The 18,033-nt window shown below is 41.5% G+C and overlaps 1 protein-coding gene across 1 annotated transcript in view; it reads left to right on the top strand.

Annotated features, from left to right (window-relative positions):
- LOC137421540 (uncharacterized) overlaps positions 1-18,033 on the top strand; it is an 89,676-nt gene that overhangs the window by 5,317 nt on the left and 66,326 nt on the right. The window lies entirely within an intron of this gene.

Raw genomic sequence — 18,033 nt, 5'->3', positions numbered from 1 at the left:
CTGGAGCATTAATTCTACTTTGGATAGGATTCAATGCCTCAATATCAAGTCGGTTGAGGTTTATGATCTTTCGACTTTATATACGAATTTGGATTTGGTACTAGTGAGGGATTCACTCTTCAAAGTAATTGACAAGGTTTTTAAATCTTTAAATTTTTTTTATTTATAATGTTTCTGGTTTCATAGAGCATTCTTTTCCATGAATAAATACTCAAGTTTTCATTGTTCTAGATTTGGTAGAAGTGTAAGGATGCTGTTTATTTTATTAGGTGATAATTCTGATGATCCTTAACTCGGTGCCATTTTAAGTTTTAATTTCCTTTTAAAAAGATTTTCTCTGCAATAAAATAGGACGGATTGAGATCAAATTTTCACCGTAGGGGGGACCGTTGGTCTGTATAATATTTTAATGGTAATTATGACGTCACAGGTCACGTGGTTCGGCCGCCATATTGTTTTTTGTGAAAACATGAAAACCCCTTTTTCTCTGCAACGGCTGAACAGATCGAGGCCAAACTTTGCAGGCATAATCACATATCCATGACGAACAAAAAATCCCCCGCATGATGTCGTATGTCACATTGTTTTGGAGTTATGACGTTTTTAAGGATAAACTTTAAATTCTATCTCCTCCCTCATTTTTGAAAATATCAAGTTTATTTTTTCATAATAGATTTTATCATAATAATAATACTTGCTTAAACAACAGTTACAAGGATCCTCCATTCAGACTCAAATACGAACAAGGGGTAAGATAAAATAAAAAGAAATGTTTCCCTGTGTATCGGCCGGCACTCATCTTTGGTCCAAAATGGCTTTTAGGAGCTTGATGGTCGCTGCAGACGGTGTAGCCACTTGCGCGGGAAGCACTCCAACAATGGCACCGGCGCCGTGCGTCGAAAATGCCCAGGCGTGAGCAAGCAGCCGAGACGGCCCTCTTTCGCTCTCCGCTCTGTCGGAAGTGCCAAGAGCCCCACAAACATCCAACAAGACCTCCTCCTCGCTGTCAAAATTGCCAATGTCATTCCACCAGCTCCAAACAAAACTCTCCTCACCAGCCCGCACAACAATGGCTGAACTTCCTCCTCCAGCACAAAAGCGATTCTCCTTTCAACAGTCCTTTTTCCCTAGAACTTTCTCGCTCTGACGTCACACTGGCCAATCGCCGAGCCTCATCGAATCACCCCATGTGCTCGACCACTGACAAACTTCAGGTGTGGCCTTCTGGCTTTGTTTGGCGTGAGTGTCATTAAGGTGTGGCTTACTTGCCGACCGGCAATGTTCGGGTACTGTCGGCGGTTCCGGTGGTTGTTGTTTGACCGGAGGTTTTATGGCCAGCCTTGTTGTAGTTGTAAAAACGTAAGGAAAAGCCACAGGAGGCAATCACATACTGGGGGAAACTAACCTTAATCCCTAACTAGTTAACACAGCTTCATGTGTGTGTATATATGTGTATATATATATATATATATATATATATATATATATATATATATATATATATATATATGTATGTATGTGTGGTATGTGGATGTACAGGGTGGGTGGAAAGTCGCTCCCTATTTTAAAGTACTTATAAATTATGATAGATAGAATTATCTATAATTAGATAGGGTTAATATATATATTATATAATATATTATAAGTACTTCAAAATAGGGAGCGACTTTCCACCCACCCTGTATATGGGCTGTACCCTATTCAAGGGTACAGCTCTCTTTATACTTTCTGTAGTTCTTTGTCTCAGATAAAGGGTTCTTGGTTGGAGGCAAGAGCTGAGACTGCAATCTCCAAACGCTGACATCCACACCTAGGTCATAGTTCACTGTATAGACTCCATTCTTTATCTCCCTTCCCAATGCACATATTCTTATAATTCAAATGCAGTTTCATTGGCATTTCATATTTCTAAAGATTATAGCACCTTAATAATTATACAAACAATGTCCATGTCTTTTAGTCCTCTGCATTGTAAAAGCTCCAAGCACAATTACAATTATAGCTGTGAATAAAATCTCACTCAGGGATGTGATTAATCTTTCAATAATATGGAAGTCCATGAAAAAGGATGTCCACAATCCTCTGTTTTTGTCCTTCCCATAGGACAATTAAAAGGGTCTTCAATTTAATAATTTGGATGTCCACTCTCCCATTCCCTACCTAAGGCATACACCATCCTCCTGGAAGAATCTGGTTGTAAAAAGCGTTCCCTCGTTTGTCGAATCTCTCCGTTGTTCATAGTTCAGTTCATTGCATTTGCATCATAAGTATTTCTGCAAACAAACTTCACCTCTTGCAAATGCACAACAATTTTCAGTTCACCATAAACATTATCACTGTTATTTCCTTTATTCATTTCACCATTATCTAAGTAATACTGTTAGCATAATTCAATATTAAACATCTGCAACATTTGCCAATTATGATTCCAGAATGTGTTTGCTGCAGAGTGAATGCTGAACTTCTGTTTGAAAAAGAGGCTGATCACTTGTGTGTTTGAAAATCAAGTATGAAACATCTTCTTCTGGTGTCTTCATAGCACCTACACTATTTCGCGTAGGGTTTCCGCTATCATGATAAATGGGCAAGATCATGAACTGACCCTGCTCCGCATGTAGCATCCTTGCCACCCTCGCCATAAGCCGTAGTAGATCTTGAACAAGGCCTTCATCCAGTTGTAGTTGACCTGCCTCCTCACTCATCGTGAGTGGGCAGCAAGTGTTGATGTGATGTTGGACGACCGGCAAGATGTGGACCAGAGATGACAGGTGCATCCATAGCGATATTAGGACCATGGTGTTCACGTTGTCCGTGGCCCATGCCAGGAACAACCAGCGGAGTCATGGAGGCCCATTGTAGAGAAAGAGGCAAGGCCATCCACTTACAACTCCATGCTGGTTCCCTGGCAGTTGATGAAGCAATGACATCAAGTCACAGTGTCCGGTAGAAGTTGCAGATAACATGTTGTCATCCAACAATTGGTGACGTGATGGATGTTCCAAGCACTGAACAGAAGCAAGTGATCGTCTTTTCGTCCACGCATCACAATGTGATCCAGGCAAATGGTCACATGAATTTCCTTGGTGATGGTGAACTTCCTTTCCAATCTTACAGAGAAAGGTGCCTTTGCCATTCCTCGAAGGGGGGGTGTATGCCACAGGTAACCTCATCTTTAGTGGTCAAATTTGCTGTTTGTAGCTTTTCCCAAAGCAGTTATCACTCCATCTCTTAGCTGTTAGGTGTTTTTTTTCTTCATTCATTTTTTTTCATTCATTTCTTCATTTTTCTTTTCTGGGCAGGGTACAGCCCGAAGTGGAGATCGGTTTCTGAGGTTTGGGACATGGAATGTAGGGACAATGACAGGGAGATCAGGAGAAGTGGTGGAAGTATTGGTCAGAAGAAGAGTGGACATCTGTTGTGTGCAAGAGACGAGATGGAAGGAAAGTGGTGTGATAATGGTGAAGGGTAGGCAGGGACAGAAATACAAGTTTGTGTGGCAAGGGTGCCTGGAGGGCGTGAATGGTGTTGGTGTCCTGTTTTCTGAGGAGTTTGTAGACAGTGTGGTGAGTGTGACTAGAGTGAGTGATAGGTTGATGATGGTGAAAATGATGATTGGAAAGCTCTTGGTGAACGTCATCTCGGGATATGCTCCGCAGGTTGGTCGAAGCGATGAAGAGAAGGACAAGTTCTGGTGTGCGATAGAGAAGCTGATGAAAAACGTGAAAGATGAGGAAGTTGTTGTGGTAGGAGGAGACCTAAATGGACATGTGGGAAGGAGTATGGATGGTTTTGACAGAGTTCATGGGGGTTACGGATATGGTGTGAGAAATGGAGAAGGTGAAAGGATTTTGGAGTTTGCTGATGGAGCTGATTTGTTGATTTGTAATACTCAGTTCCAGAAAGAGGATAATAAGCTTGTTACATACACGTCAGGTGGGTCGACGACAACCGTTGACTACCTGATGGTGCATAGGCAAGATAGGGGGCACCTCCGGGACACAAAGGTGATCCCGGGGGAGGAGGCTGTTTCACAGCACCACTTGGTTGTCTGCGACGTAAGGGTGAAAGGTGCGAGGAGAGCTCGGCGGGTGAAGTACCAACCGAGAATGAAGGTGTGGAGGTTGAAAGAGGTGACAGTAAGGGAGGCATTAAAAGAGAGGCTGAGTAGGGTCGAGGATGATGTGGTTGAGCTTGAAAGTGGTTGGATGTCAATGAAAGCTAGTCTGTTGGGAGCCGTTGGTGAGGTATGTGGATGGACAAAAGGACCACCGAGGCACTCGGAAACATTGTGGTGAGATGATGAAGTTGGAAAGAGGATTGACGAGAAGAGGAAGAAGTTCAAGGAGTGGGAGAAGGCGAAGGGTACGGGAGCAGAAACAGCAGAGCATGAAAGTTATAAGGCAGCCAGGAAGGCTGCAAAGAAAGAGGTAGCAAAGGCGCAGGAGGCATGCAGGAAAATGTTCGGAGAACGCTTGGATTCGGAAGAGGGTCAGAAAGCAGTATTCAGGATTGCAAAGCACATAGCGAAACAGAGGTGTGATGTGATGGGGGTGAGTTGCTTGAAGGATGAAGTGGGACAAATCGTTGTGGACCCAGATGGAATTAAAGGAAGATGGAAAAGATATATGGAAATGCTGTTGAATACAGAGAATGAATGGGATGGCAACATCGAGAGTAACCCAGTTTTAGGTCCGGCAGAGAAGATAACTGAGAAGAAAGTTGAGGAAGCGATAAAAGCAATGAAGGGTAGAAAAGCGGGAGGGCCGACGGGAGTTGTGGGAGATATGTTGAAGGCAGCAGGAAGTTGGGGTGTGAAGAGAATGACAGAGATCTGTAATCTGGTGGTGAAAGAAGGCCGCATTCCAGTGGCTTGGGAACTGAGTACCCTCGTCCCTCTATACAAGGGGAAAGGTGACCCTCTGGAGTGTGGCTCGTACTGAGCGATAAAGTTATTGGAGCATGGAATGAAGGTATTGGAAAGGGTGTTGGAGAGGAGGATAAGGAAGAAAGTGAAGATCGACGAAATGCAGTTTGGATTCATGCCAGGAAGAGGAACGACAGACGCGCTTTTCATTGTGAGGCAGTTGCAGGAGAAGTACATGGAGAAGAGGAAGAAGTTGTTTCTTGGGTTTGTTGATCTGGAGAAAGCATTCGATCGGGTTCCACGCAAAGTATTGACATGGGCTTTGAGGAAGTTAGGAGTGGAGGAATGGTTGATCAGAGTAGTGATGGCAATGTACAAAAGAGCGCGCACAGCTGTAAGGACGAAGGACGGGAACAGTGGTGAGTTTGAGGTGAAGGTGGGAGTGCATCAGGGGTCGGTACTAAGTCCACTACTATTTGTAGCTGTGATGGAGGTGCTGGCTCAGAACGTAAAGGAGGGTTTACCGTGGGAGTTGTTGTATGCAGATGATCTGGTGTTGATTGCGGAAAGTATGGATGGACTGAAGGAAAAGATGAACACGTGGAAGGAATGTATGGAGACAAAAGGTCTGAACCCTCCTCTTCCTCTTCTCCATGTACTTCTCCATGCAGTGTTCATATGTTTTATTCCTCTCCCACCTCCCCCCAAGTCCTCCCGATGTCCCTGCTCTCAAATGTTGTGTTTGTGTCCTTCCCCCTCTCTCCCCATCTTGTCTGCCACTCCCCTTGTTTTTTGTGTTTTGTGTGTCGGTTTGTCTTTTTGTGTGATTAATGTTAGCTCTTTCACGAGCCTCGATCTTGTATACAAAAAAAAAAGAAAAAAAAAAGGTGAATATCGGAAAGACGAAGGTGATGGCAAGTGGTAAAGCATGTGGTGAGGTGGAAAGAACTGGGAAGTGGCCCTGTGCTGTGTGTAGGAAGGGTGTCGGAGTGAACTCCATTCAGTGTACAATGTGGGCTGAGTGGGTTCATCAAAAATGTAGTGGTCTGAGATGGTCATTAACCAGTGTGGCAGCTACATTCAAATGTAAGGTGTGCACAGAGGGAGCTGCAGATGGAGGAAATGTTGAGTTGGATATTGGAGACGGCGTGAAGCTGGAAGGTGTGAAAACATTTTGCTACCTCGGAGACATGCTGAATGGAGAAGGTGGATCAGACTCGGCAACGGTTGCTCGAGTGAGATGTGCATGGAAGAAGTTTTGGGAATTGAGTGGCGTGCTGATGATGATGGGAGTGTCGTTGAAGCTGAAGGGAAAGGTGTATGCTGCATGTGTGAGAAGTGTTATGATTTATGGGAGCGAGACATGGGTAATGAACGTAGAGCAGCAACGAAGGTTGGAAAGGGTGCAAATGCGAATGGTTCGACGGATGTGCGGAGTATCGTTGAGAGAGAGGAAGACAAATGATGAATTGCGAAAGATGATGGGAATAGAGCCTGTGATTGATGCTGTGAAGAGGAACAGGTTGAGATGGTTTGGTCATGTGTTGAGGAAGGATGAAAGTGACTGGTTGAGAAGAGTGATGGAAATGAATGTAGAAGGAAGTAGAGGACGGGGAAGACCGAGAAAGACTTGGCTAAAGATGGTGGAAGAAGAAATGCGGGCAAGGGGGTTAACAAGGAGAGATGCAGAAAATAGGGCAAAATGGAGAAGATTGTCATGGGGACCGCAAGGCTAACCCCCGCTCTAGCAGGGAAAATGGCCTTTAAAATGCATGTTGTGTTGTTGTGTATTTCTTCATTTTTCTTCTTCAATTTTCAATTCATTCATTCATATTCATGTTTCAGCCATATCTGAATCTGCTCTCAACACACTCTGGATCAGGTAGGGTACACCTTGACATATAATTACCATGCTCTACCTGATCCTGTTTCTCTTATAACAGCTTAATATTCAACCGTTTGCTGTTATCCTTGAAAGATTCACAAGATTATATTTATTCACATATTTCACATGGATATACGATCCAAAATCAGACATGTATTTCAAAACAAGACTAGGAATTGCATTTAAACTTGCTTTCAGGTTAACATAGTTTGAAAAAAATAAAATCATGCAGTCTTTGTAATGCAAATCACAGAGGAATAAGTTCATTAGTAATAGGTAAGTATGGCTAAAATCACAAACAGGGATACCTAGTCCCAATCACCTATGCATGATCTATTCATCATCATATCATCCTTTTAAAAATTATTATTACTAGTGAGGTACCCGTGCTACACACGGGTGGGAGGCCAGAAGCAAACCGACAATGCAGAAACGGCGAATGCTAAAGCATGAAACAATAAATTCCACATTCCTGTAGCACCTTCAGTCGCACGTCAGACATGGACAGCAAGTTCGTGAAGGACTTCCATGAAAAACGTACCCGGGCGGGTACGTTTGTTCCATACCCAGTCAATGGCGAATCTGCATATGGCGATCCACAAATTCACGTTTAGAAAGTAGAAACCGTCACGGCATTTCGTCATTCACTTGAACTCGATATCTCCTTTTTCATTCCAAACAGCATAACTCCAATCACAAATGAAATAACATTAATATAAAAAATAAACTTTTAACAACATTCGTGACATAAACAAATATTTAAATCCTGATGTGAAGTTCCGTACGGTTGGGTGAATACAATTACGAATTCAAAATCGTAATTGTATTCACTCAATTCCAATCATCAATTGATACTTTAACAAAATGATTAACACGATTAACGTTTAACGATTTAACATTACGATTGAATGACGGTTTTATTTGGATATTATCAAACCCGTGCATGGCCGTCATCTGTCCACTTCCGCATTCGCGGCAGGTTCATAATTGTCATCAAAATCTAAACAGTATTTGTAGAATTTCAATAAAAGCCACATCACTGTTCATATCGGTAAATATTATTCCATCGTGTTTGAAAACTGGAAAATTGGAAAACTTGGAAAAATTGGAAAAACAATATAGCCTATTTTACTCCCAGGGGTCCCAGGAATACCCACCCAAAATATCGTTGCGATCGGTTGAGCCGTTTTTGTGGTACCTTCGAACGGACAGATGGACATTTGGTGAATTATAGAAAAGATTATTATTTTTTTCTTTTCTTTTTTTTTACTTGAGGAATTAATTCAATAGTTTCTACTACTAGTATTTGATCTTCAAATGGTGCATTACGTCACATAAATTTTCATGGTCTCTAACTTTTGGTGATATTAGTTCACAGGCCTTATAAGATCAAAATACGCCATTTCGCCACAATTCATAACAATCCTTTTATGTCGTTATCTTGACTCTACTCTACTCATCTGGATCATCACTTGATTCAGTCTTTTTATCTTTTTGTCCAAGTCACCATAAAGGTCTTCCTCATTTGAGTTCACCTTTGGTTCCTCTCTCAGCACCATTTCATGGTTAGTTATTTTGTTCAGACACACCACCACCAAAACTATTGTTAATATATTACCAATATTACCAATCCAACAAATAGGTATCGGAGTATCTTAGCTGCCACTCCTCCAAAATATATTTATCTCAACCTTGCAAACATTTGTACAATCATGGAGTTTTGCTCCCTTATCCCTTAACTCTTAGACATTTTATTTACAATCGTACTTGTTTGTATTCACAGATTTTACAATTTCTTAAGCTTTGCAAAATTATATATATATATATATATATATATATATATTTATTTATATATATATATATATATATATATATATATATATATATATATATATATATATATATATATATATATATATATATATATATATATATACAGATATTTATATTCATCAAATTTTTGATGAATTTTATTTTTACTGTTAATAAATATGCTACAATATATTTTCTGTTAATAAATATGCTGCAATATATTTGCTGTTAATAAATATGCCTCAACATATTTGCTGTTAATGAATATGCTTCAACATATTTACTGTTAATAAATATGCTGCAATATATTTGCTCTTAATACATATGCCTCAACATATTTGCTGTTAATAAATATGCTGCAATATATTTGCTCTTAATAAATATGCCTCAACATATTTGCTGTTAATAAAATATGAAGTAATTGTTGCTTCAAATTAATCCAAACCTCCAGGAGAATTGTAATATTTTTCTGGTGGTTGAATTCAGTTTGCTGATATGAAAATCCTATTCAAATTTCAAGTCAATCGGATGAAAATTGAGGATTTTATAAATTTGAAAAAAGTGGTTGACCTTTGGCCTATGTTTACTGTGTGACCTATGTTGACCTCAAAAATAGTTGTTGGTTGAATTAAGTTAACCGATATGTAAATCCCATTCAATTTTCAAGTCAATCGATGAAAATTGAGGATTTTAGAAAATTTAAATGGTTGTTGACCTTTGGCCTATGTTGACCTTTTGGCCTAAGCCGATCTCAAAAATAGTTGGTGGTTGAATTCAGTTAGCCGATATGTAAATCCTTTTCAAATTCCAAATCCATCGGATGAAAATTGAGGATTTTAGAGATTCGAAAAAAAGTGGTTGACCTTTGGCCTATGTTGACCTTTTGTCCTTTTGACCTCTAAAAATATATAATTATGTCAGACCACGAACTCTACCATTTGGTGAAGTTTAGTGAAGATCGGTTTTAAATTGTGACCTGTAGGCAAGTATAAGTGAGCGGACAGACAAACACACAAATGAAAAATCACTCATAGAGCGACACTTGGCAAAACAGAACAAAGTAGAATGGCACTCAGTAGAGCATCCTTTTTACCTCAAAAATAATTAGTGGTTGAATTCAGTGACCTGATGTGCAAATGGTCTTCAAAGTTTAAGTTAATCGGATGAAAATTGACAATTTTGGAAATTTGGCCTATGTTGACCTTTTTGCCGATGTTGAACTCAAAAATAGTTGGTGGGTGGTTTCACTAAGCTGATATGCAAATCCTATTCAAATTTCAAGTCAAATGGATGAAAATTGTGGATTTTAGGAATATGAAAAAAGTGGTTGACCTTTGGCCGATGTTGACATTATGACCTGTGTTGATAAACAAGTAATAAACAGTCAGACAAACAAACGGACTCAAATGCAATACCCTCTCCTCTGGTGAGGGTAATGAGTGGAATCAAATATAACTAGTAAAAATATAATTATTAACGATATATTTATATAAATATTGTTGCAGTTGTGCCATAAAGGCAAATCCCCTATAGTTCGTTGCGTATAATATATATATATATATATATATATATATATATATATATATATATATATATATATATATATATATATATATATATATATATATATATATATCCACGATATCCATTTTTCCGTTCTCCAACCTATAGCTTTGTCTTTAAAAACTCAACGTTTCGGCCAGCAACCCAGCGTGCGCCGAGCGCCCAGCTGTCTTTGACAGCACATTTTACAAACAGGTGTTCGGCACTGCGATGGGCTCCCCGGTGTCTGCGGTGGTTGCCAATATGGTGATGGAAGAGCTGGAAACACGCACCATCCCATCCCTCCCAACACAGCCACGTGTCTGGTACCGCTATGTCGATGACACTTTTGTCATCTGCCCCAGCACGGCTGTTAATGCAATCCAGGAGGGCATCAGTGGAATGTTTCCTTCCATCAAATTCACCTGTGAGGAAGAACAGGATGGGTCGCTTCCATTTTTGGACGTCTTGGTGAGGAGGAACCTCAATGGAAGCTTAAGTACCGCATTATATATAGGAAACCCACCCAGACCGAGCGTTACCTCGATTTCACGTCTTGCCATCCACTGCACCATAAAAGAGCTGTGGTGAATACACTCGTAAAAAGGGCAAGGAATATACCGTCTACCTTGAAGGGCAAAAGGAGAGAGATCAAGCATCTCAAATGGGTATTGAAAGCCAATGGCTACCCAGACCACCTCTGCCCAAAAAATGAAATGGTACTGGCGGCTCCAAGAATCCAGGACGTGCCACAGGAACCACCTAAGGGCTTCTGCGTGCTACCATTTGTGCCACGGGTATCTCAAAGGATTGGCAGGATTTTGAGACCGGTCGGGGTGAGGGTCAACTACCAACCTATATACACCTTGAGACGTGCACTGACCAAGGTCAAAGACAAAAGACTGAAGAATGATTGCACAGGTGTGGTATACACCATTCCATGTGACTGTGGTGGAGAATACATAGGCGAGACTGGAAGAACCTTAGGCCAGCGCATTAATGAACACCACAAGGCCTTTGAGTGTAATCACCTAGAAAGATCTGCTATCGCCAAGCATGGAATAAGGGCGGGCCATGTTCCTCTATGGGACAATGTGAACGTGCTGGCGGCATCCCCGAACCGGGCCAGGAGGCGAATACTGGAGGCCTGGCACACTGGCCAAACGCAGGCACCATTGACAGAGGAGACTGTGGCGTTACCACAGGCATACGGACCTCTCATGCATAAATACACCAGAGAGACACTGATGCGTGGAGGAGGACAAAGACAAAGTGGGACATAGCCGACACAGGCAACACGGACAACAAAACACAATACACCGCTCAAACACGCACAAAACACTTGCAACATAAGCCGAGCATGGGTCCATGGTCACGAGGTCTCGCAACGCAGCTTTGTGATTGGTTGATAGAATAGGCCCACCCCTCCCCCCAGATATATCTGGGAGGAGGTGAACAAGGGAACTTCTCTTGATGAAGGCTAGTGGAGGCTCGGCGCACGCTGAGTTGCTGGCCGAAACGTTGAGTTTTTAAAGACAAAGCTATAGGTTGGAGAACGGAAAAATGGATATCGTGGATATAATTCCCAACCGCCGTTCATTACTTGATATATATATATATATATGTATATATATATATATATATATATATATATATATATATATATATATATATATATATATATATGTATATATATATATATATATATATATATATATATGTATATATATATATATATATATATATATATATATATATATATATATATATATGTATATATATATATATATATATATATATATATATATATATATATATATATATATATATATTGTTGTGGATATGAGAATGGTTTTTTTTTTTTGTTGTTGTTGTGTAAATAGTTGTAAAAATATCGCCCTCCTTACTCCAGTGTTGTATAAAGGTCAAAGGGCGTTCCCGTAGTTAATTCCATAAAGCATACACGAAGGACACCATATATCTTTGTTGACAGTTATTTCCTTATTATGTGTATTAGGGTAAGGCCTTGTCTTCCATTAACTTAATACTCCATTGCACTGAATTACATAAGATAGATCCCCTTTCAATTCCCTCAAAGCCTCCATTACCAACTGCATTCCCCTTTTTGTATCCTTTGCCGACTGAATTGGGCGGTTTGCTGCAATTGCCGCCATTGAACATGTGCTCGGGTCGGGGAAGAAAGGCGTGTCCCCACCTCGTCATAGAGGGGAGGAGTGAGTCAGCCCCACTCAACCAACCAAGAACAAGGGGTTGGACTTGGAGAGGGTGTGGAGAGAAACATCGAGGAGGTTCGCGAAGGTTCAGGGGCGTGGCATATATAACCCGCAGAAGACGCCCCCACCTCAGACGAGTCCTGGCAAAGCACGCGACGTCCACACAGCGGCACGAGCAGACGATAGAGACGGCAGACGAGTCGGGACGAGCCCGAACCATCTGCCCCAGCTGAACCTTCCCATTCCTCCTTCCAGCATTCATTCCTGCCATTCCATCCTTCTTGTGTACGTGAGTTTGTTTTGTTTGTCTTGTCCCAGGGAATAAGTTAAGCTTGTATAGTTAAGCTAGTATTTTCACTGTGTCACCTGCTTTTTCCATTTTCCCTGTATATAACCTTGACTGCTCCTTTTGCTTTAGTGTGTGTAAATAATAAATCCTGTTATTCTTCTGTACATCTTCTTCTTCCTCTTTACATTCGGTCGCTTTAGAGGTTTCCATATTGAATATCTGTGGCGCGATTTTGGCCAACGTCCAGGAATCGGGTTATTCTGGGTAACTGTTAGGGCCGCAGCGCCATCCGCTCGGCAAAACAACATCCTATCCGCGGTCCGTAACAATATATATATATATATATATATATCTATATATCTATCTATACAGACTTGGCATTTAACATGGAATTTTTTTTTGTGGGGGTGAACTTACTTTTCAAGATGTCTTAGAACCAAAAGTTCATTGGAATTATGTTGAAATTATTCTAGATTTTGTTAATGTGACCTTTAAAAGAAACAAAAACCACATTTGACATTTAGAAACAAATAAATTGATCCTTGAAAGTGATGTAAACTGATATCGAACTCAATTCATGGACAGAACTGTGTTAAACTTCTGTACGTTTTCCAGAAGTATCTCTTTATTTTGCACATTAGCCAAAAAATATTTTTAACAAAAACAAAAGTTAAATTACGACTGGGATTACGGACAGTAAAATTACAGTTCAGTACTTCGTGTAACCCCCACGAGCATTCAGGAGAGCACGTATACGTTGAAGCATGCTGTTCACGAGATTTGCCAAGGTTTGGACAGAAATCGCTTGCCATGCAGTGACAATAGCCTGCTGCAATTCACGCACAGAGGTCGGCTGCTGGTCCAAGTGGTCGATTTGACGCGTTAATTCTGCCCACAAGTTCTCTATCGGATTCATATCCGGGGACATGGCAGGCCACTCCATATGCTCTACACCACGGTCAGCAAGAAAGTGTTGGATCATGCGAGCACGATGAGGCCGTGCATTGTCATCTTGGAAGACAGTTTCCTCGAAAGGCTGCATGAGCAAATGGAAGCAATGTTTCTTCCAGAATGGCCCTGTACTTGAACTGGTTCAGGTTTCCATTCAGAACAACCAGGTCAGTTTTGCCCCCTGCATGAAAAGCAGCCCAAACGGTCACCCCACCACCTCCAGCTTGGACTCTTGGCACTATACAATCTTTGTTGTTGGCTTCATGCACTTGTCTGTGCACTCGGACGCGGCCATCTTGACGATAGACCAGAAATCTAGACTCGTCACTGAAGATCACGTGATTCCAGTGTCCTGGCTGCCATTGACGGTGCTCTCTGGCCCACTGCAATCGGCGCTGGCGGTGTTGTCTGGTCAGGCGTGGCTTTCTCAGGGGACGCCTGGCACGAAAGCCTGCTTGAACCAGTCGTTGGTTGACTAGCCTTCTGGATACAGGCACATTTGTCAGTTGCTGCCACTCAGCCCTAAGCCGATTAGCTGACTTGGTACGGCCATTGTGGACTAACCGGTGCAGCTGGCGATCATCCCTCCTTGTGGTTCTGCGTGGACGTCCTGGCCTCGGTATTGGAGTAGGGACACCCCTCTGAGCATTTCGTTTCAGGATCTTTGTCACCTGACCTTGAGTGATGCCATACTGCCGAGCAATAGCACGCTGTTTCATGCCGTAATTTCATAAAGCCACCACTCCATGACAAACAGCATTGTTGAATTGACGGACCATCTCCAGAGGAAGCGGCAATAACTTTTGGAGACGTGCAGCAGTTGTTTTCCACTAATATGGAATGCAACAACCCTTGTATATCCGACTGTGAAGCCACTCATCAAATGCACCTGTCTGTACATTTTGCCACGCCACCTGTGATATAATCCTGTTGTTGACTTCTTGCTGTGACAGACAATCAGTGACATGGTTCTTTTAACAAATAAATCACCAAAGTGTAAAAGAAACTCACCAGCTTGATATACTGAGTTAAGAAAGTAAACCCAAGTCAAGAAAAAAAAAATATTCCATATTAAATGCCAAGTCTGTATATACAGTCACATGAAAAAGTAAGTACACCCCATGTAAAGTTTTGACTTTTTCAACATATTTCAACATACAGCTATTTGATCTTCATTTCAACAATATTGAAAGATAAAGGTGATATAATATAACAAATATCATGAAACATTTACATTTTGTAGTCCATTGTATAATTTAAAATAAACATAAATGCAAATTTCGCATGTGGAAAAAGTAAGTGCACCCTTGGGTCTAAAGTCTAATAGGTGATATTGCCCCCTTTGGCAGAAACAACCTCAAGTTGGCGTTTCTTATAACTGTCTACCTGTCTCTGACATCGACTGGGAGAAATTTTTGCCCACTCCTCCATGCAGAATTCTTTCAGCTGTGCGATGTTTGAGGGGTTTCGTGCATGCACAGCTCGTTTCAAATCCCCCCACAACATCTCGATGGGATTTAGATCCGGGCTTTGACTTGGCCATTCCAGGACCCTCTATTTCTTTCTTTTCAGCCATTCCTTGGTGGATTTACTGGTATGTTTAGGGTCATTGTCATGTTGCAAGGTCCACCTTCGGTTGAGCTTCAACTTTCCGACAGATGGCCCCACATTATCCTCAAGCACCCTCTGGTACAATGAGGAATTCATAGTGGATTCTATGATGGTGAGCTGCCCAGGCCCTGATGCAGCAAAGCTGCCCCAAAGCATAATATTTCCACCACCATGCTTTACAGTTGGTATCAGGTTATTGTGGTAAAATACTGTCTTTGGTTTTCGCCAAACATGTCTTCTGGTACTGTGGCCAAATAGCTCTACCTTTGACTCATCTGTCCAGAGCACATTGTTCTAGAAGTGCTGGTCTTTGCCTAGGTGTTCATTGGCAAACTTTAGTCTTGCCCTGATGTTCTTTCTGGACAGCAAAGGTTTCCTCCTGGCACACCTCCCATGCAGATCAAATTTGTGCAGCCTCTTTCTAATGGTAGACTCGTGCACTTTGACATCAACAGTGGCAAGAGCTACCTGTAGGTCCCATGATGACATTCTGGGGTTCTTAGAGACTTCTTTCAGCATCTTGCGGTCTGCTCTCCGGCTGAACTTGATGGGGTGGCCTGGCCTGAACAAGTTGGCAGTTGTTTGGAATCTTCTCCACTTGTAGATGATCTTCCGGACAGTCGAATGATTGATTTCAAATTGTTTGGAGATCTTTTTGAATCCCTTCCCAGACTCGTAGGTATCTATTACCTTCTTTCTGAAGGCCTCAGAGAGCTCTTTTGATCTAGGCATGGTGACGCCGCACACTTCAACAACAAAGAGCAAACCAAACGAAATGTCTGAGGTTTAAATAAGGCAGGGTCCTCCAAGATCCTCTCTAACGATGTTCTAATCATTTGCACCTGAGCTGGTGCACCTGATTCTAATTTTAGGTATTTGAAGTAGTGATAAATGTAGGGGTGTACTTACTTTTTCCACATGTGAAATTTGCATTTATGTTTATTTAAATTATACAATGGACTAAAAAATGTAAATGTTTCATGATATTTGTTATATTATATCACCTTTATCTCTCAATATTGTTGAAATGAAGATCAAATAGCTGTATGTTGAAATATGTTGAAAAAGTCAAAACTTTACATGGGGTGTACTTACTTTTTCCTGTGACTGTATATATATATTCAATAAGTATTCAACCCCTTTGCTATGACACTCCAAATTGAGCTCAGGTACATCCAATTTCTTTTGATCATTCTTGATGCCTACAATTTGATTGGAGTCCACCTGTGGCCAATTAGATTCAATGGACATGATTTAGAAAGAAACACACCTTTCTTTATAAGGTCCCACAATTGACACTGCATGTCAGAGCAGACATTCTACCATGAAATCCAATACATTATCCAAAGAACTCTGACATGGAATTGTGAGGGGGCATAGATCGGGAAAAGGGTATAAAATAATTTCTGGTGTTGAAAGTTCCCAAGAGCACAGCGAGCTCCATCATAAGAAAATGGAAGAATATGGAACTACCCAGACTCTTCCCATAGCTGGCCATCTGACCAAACTTAGCAATCAGGCAAGAAGGACCTTGGTCAGGGAGGTGACTGCTCTGACAGAACTACAGAGTTCCTTCGCAGAGATAGGAGAACGTGCTGGAAGGACAGCAGTCTCTGCAGCCCTTCACAAATCTAGGCTTTATGAGAGAGTTGCCAGACAGAAGCCACTCCTGAGAAAAAGGCACATGACAGCATGCCTGCAGTTTGCGAAAAGGCACGAGGAAGACTCATTGCATGAGGCAAAATAGTCTGTCACACTTCCAAGACAACAATTTAACTCTTTGGCCTGAATGCAAAGCGTTAAGTCTGGCGGAACCGAGGACAGGTCATCACCCATCTAACACCATCCCTGCCGTGAAGCATGGTGGCAGCAGTATCAAGCTATATGGATGCTTTTCAGCGGCAGGGACTGGGGCACTTGTAAGAATGGAGGGAACAATGATTGGAGCCAAATGCAGGAAAATCCTTGAGGAGAACCTGCTTCAGAGTGCAAAAGACCTTGGACTGTGGTGAAGATTTACGTTTTAACAGAACAATGACCCCAAGCATAAAGCCAAAGCAACACTGGAATGCCCTAAGAATACGAATGTGAAAGTCCTTGAGTGGCCCGGCCAAAGTCCAGACTTGAATCCCACTGAGAATCTGTGGAATGGCTTGAAAATTGTTAACCTTGGTCAGGTCAACACTGATGCTCCCCATCCAACTTGACAGGGCTTGAGCAAATATGCAAGGAAGAATGTGAGAAACTCCCCAAATCCGGATGTGCAAAGCTGATAGCCATATTCAAGAAGACTCAAAGCTGTAATCATTGCACAAAGGAGCTTCTACGAAGTATTGACCCAGGGGGTTGAATACGTATGAAATTAGGTATTTATGCATTTCGTTTTTAATTACTTTGTAAAAAAAAATTTAAAATCCTACTTTCACATTATGGGGTACTAGTGTAACTCGACGCGTGCTCCGCGTGCCTCGCCACACGTCGTTTCAGAGGGATAGGCATCTTTGACCATTTCGGTGTCTTTTCGGTTTTTTGGTTGTTCATGGTGTTTTGGGTCTTCAGAGTCTTTTGGATCCTCTGGGCCTTTAAGGGTATTTAGGGTCTTTGGGGTGTTTTGGGACTTCGGGGTCTTTGGGTGTCTTCAGGGGCTTTTGGGTCTTAAGAGTCTTTTGTTTCCTCTGGGTCTTTAAGAGTCTTTGGGGTATTTTGGTTCTTCAGGGTATTTAAGGGTATTTTAGGTCTAAAGGGTCTTTAAGGGTATTTGGGGTCTTCAGGGTGTTTTGGGTCTTCAGGGTGTTTTGGGTCTTCGGTGTCTTTGGGGGATTTTGGGTCTTAAGGGTCTTTTGGT

This window comes from Myxine glutinosa, chromosome 2, assembly GCF_964187855.1.
Source record: "Myxine glutinosa chromosome 2, kmMyxGlut1.1, whole genome shotgun sequence".
In the NCBI taxonomy this organism is placed as follows: domain Eukaryota; kingdom Metazoa; phylum Chordata; class Myxini; order Myxiniformes; family Myxinidae; genus Myxine; species Myxine glutinosa.
Note: the sequence above shows the minus strand (reverse complement) of the source record. Positions and strands in the feature narration are given on the sequence as shown.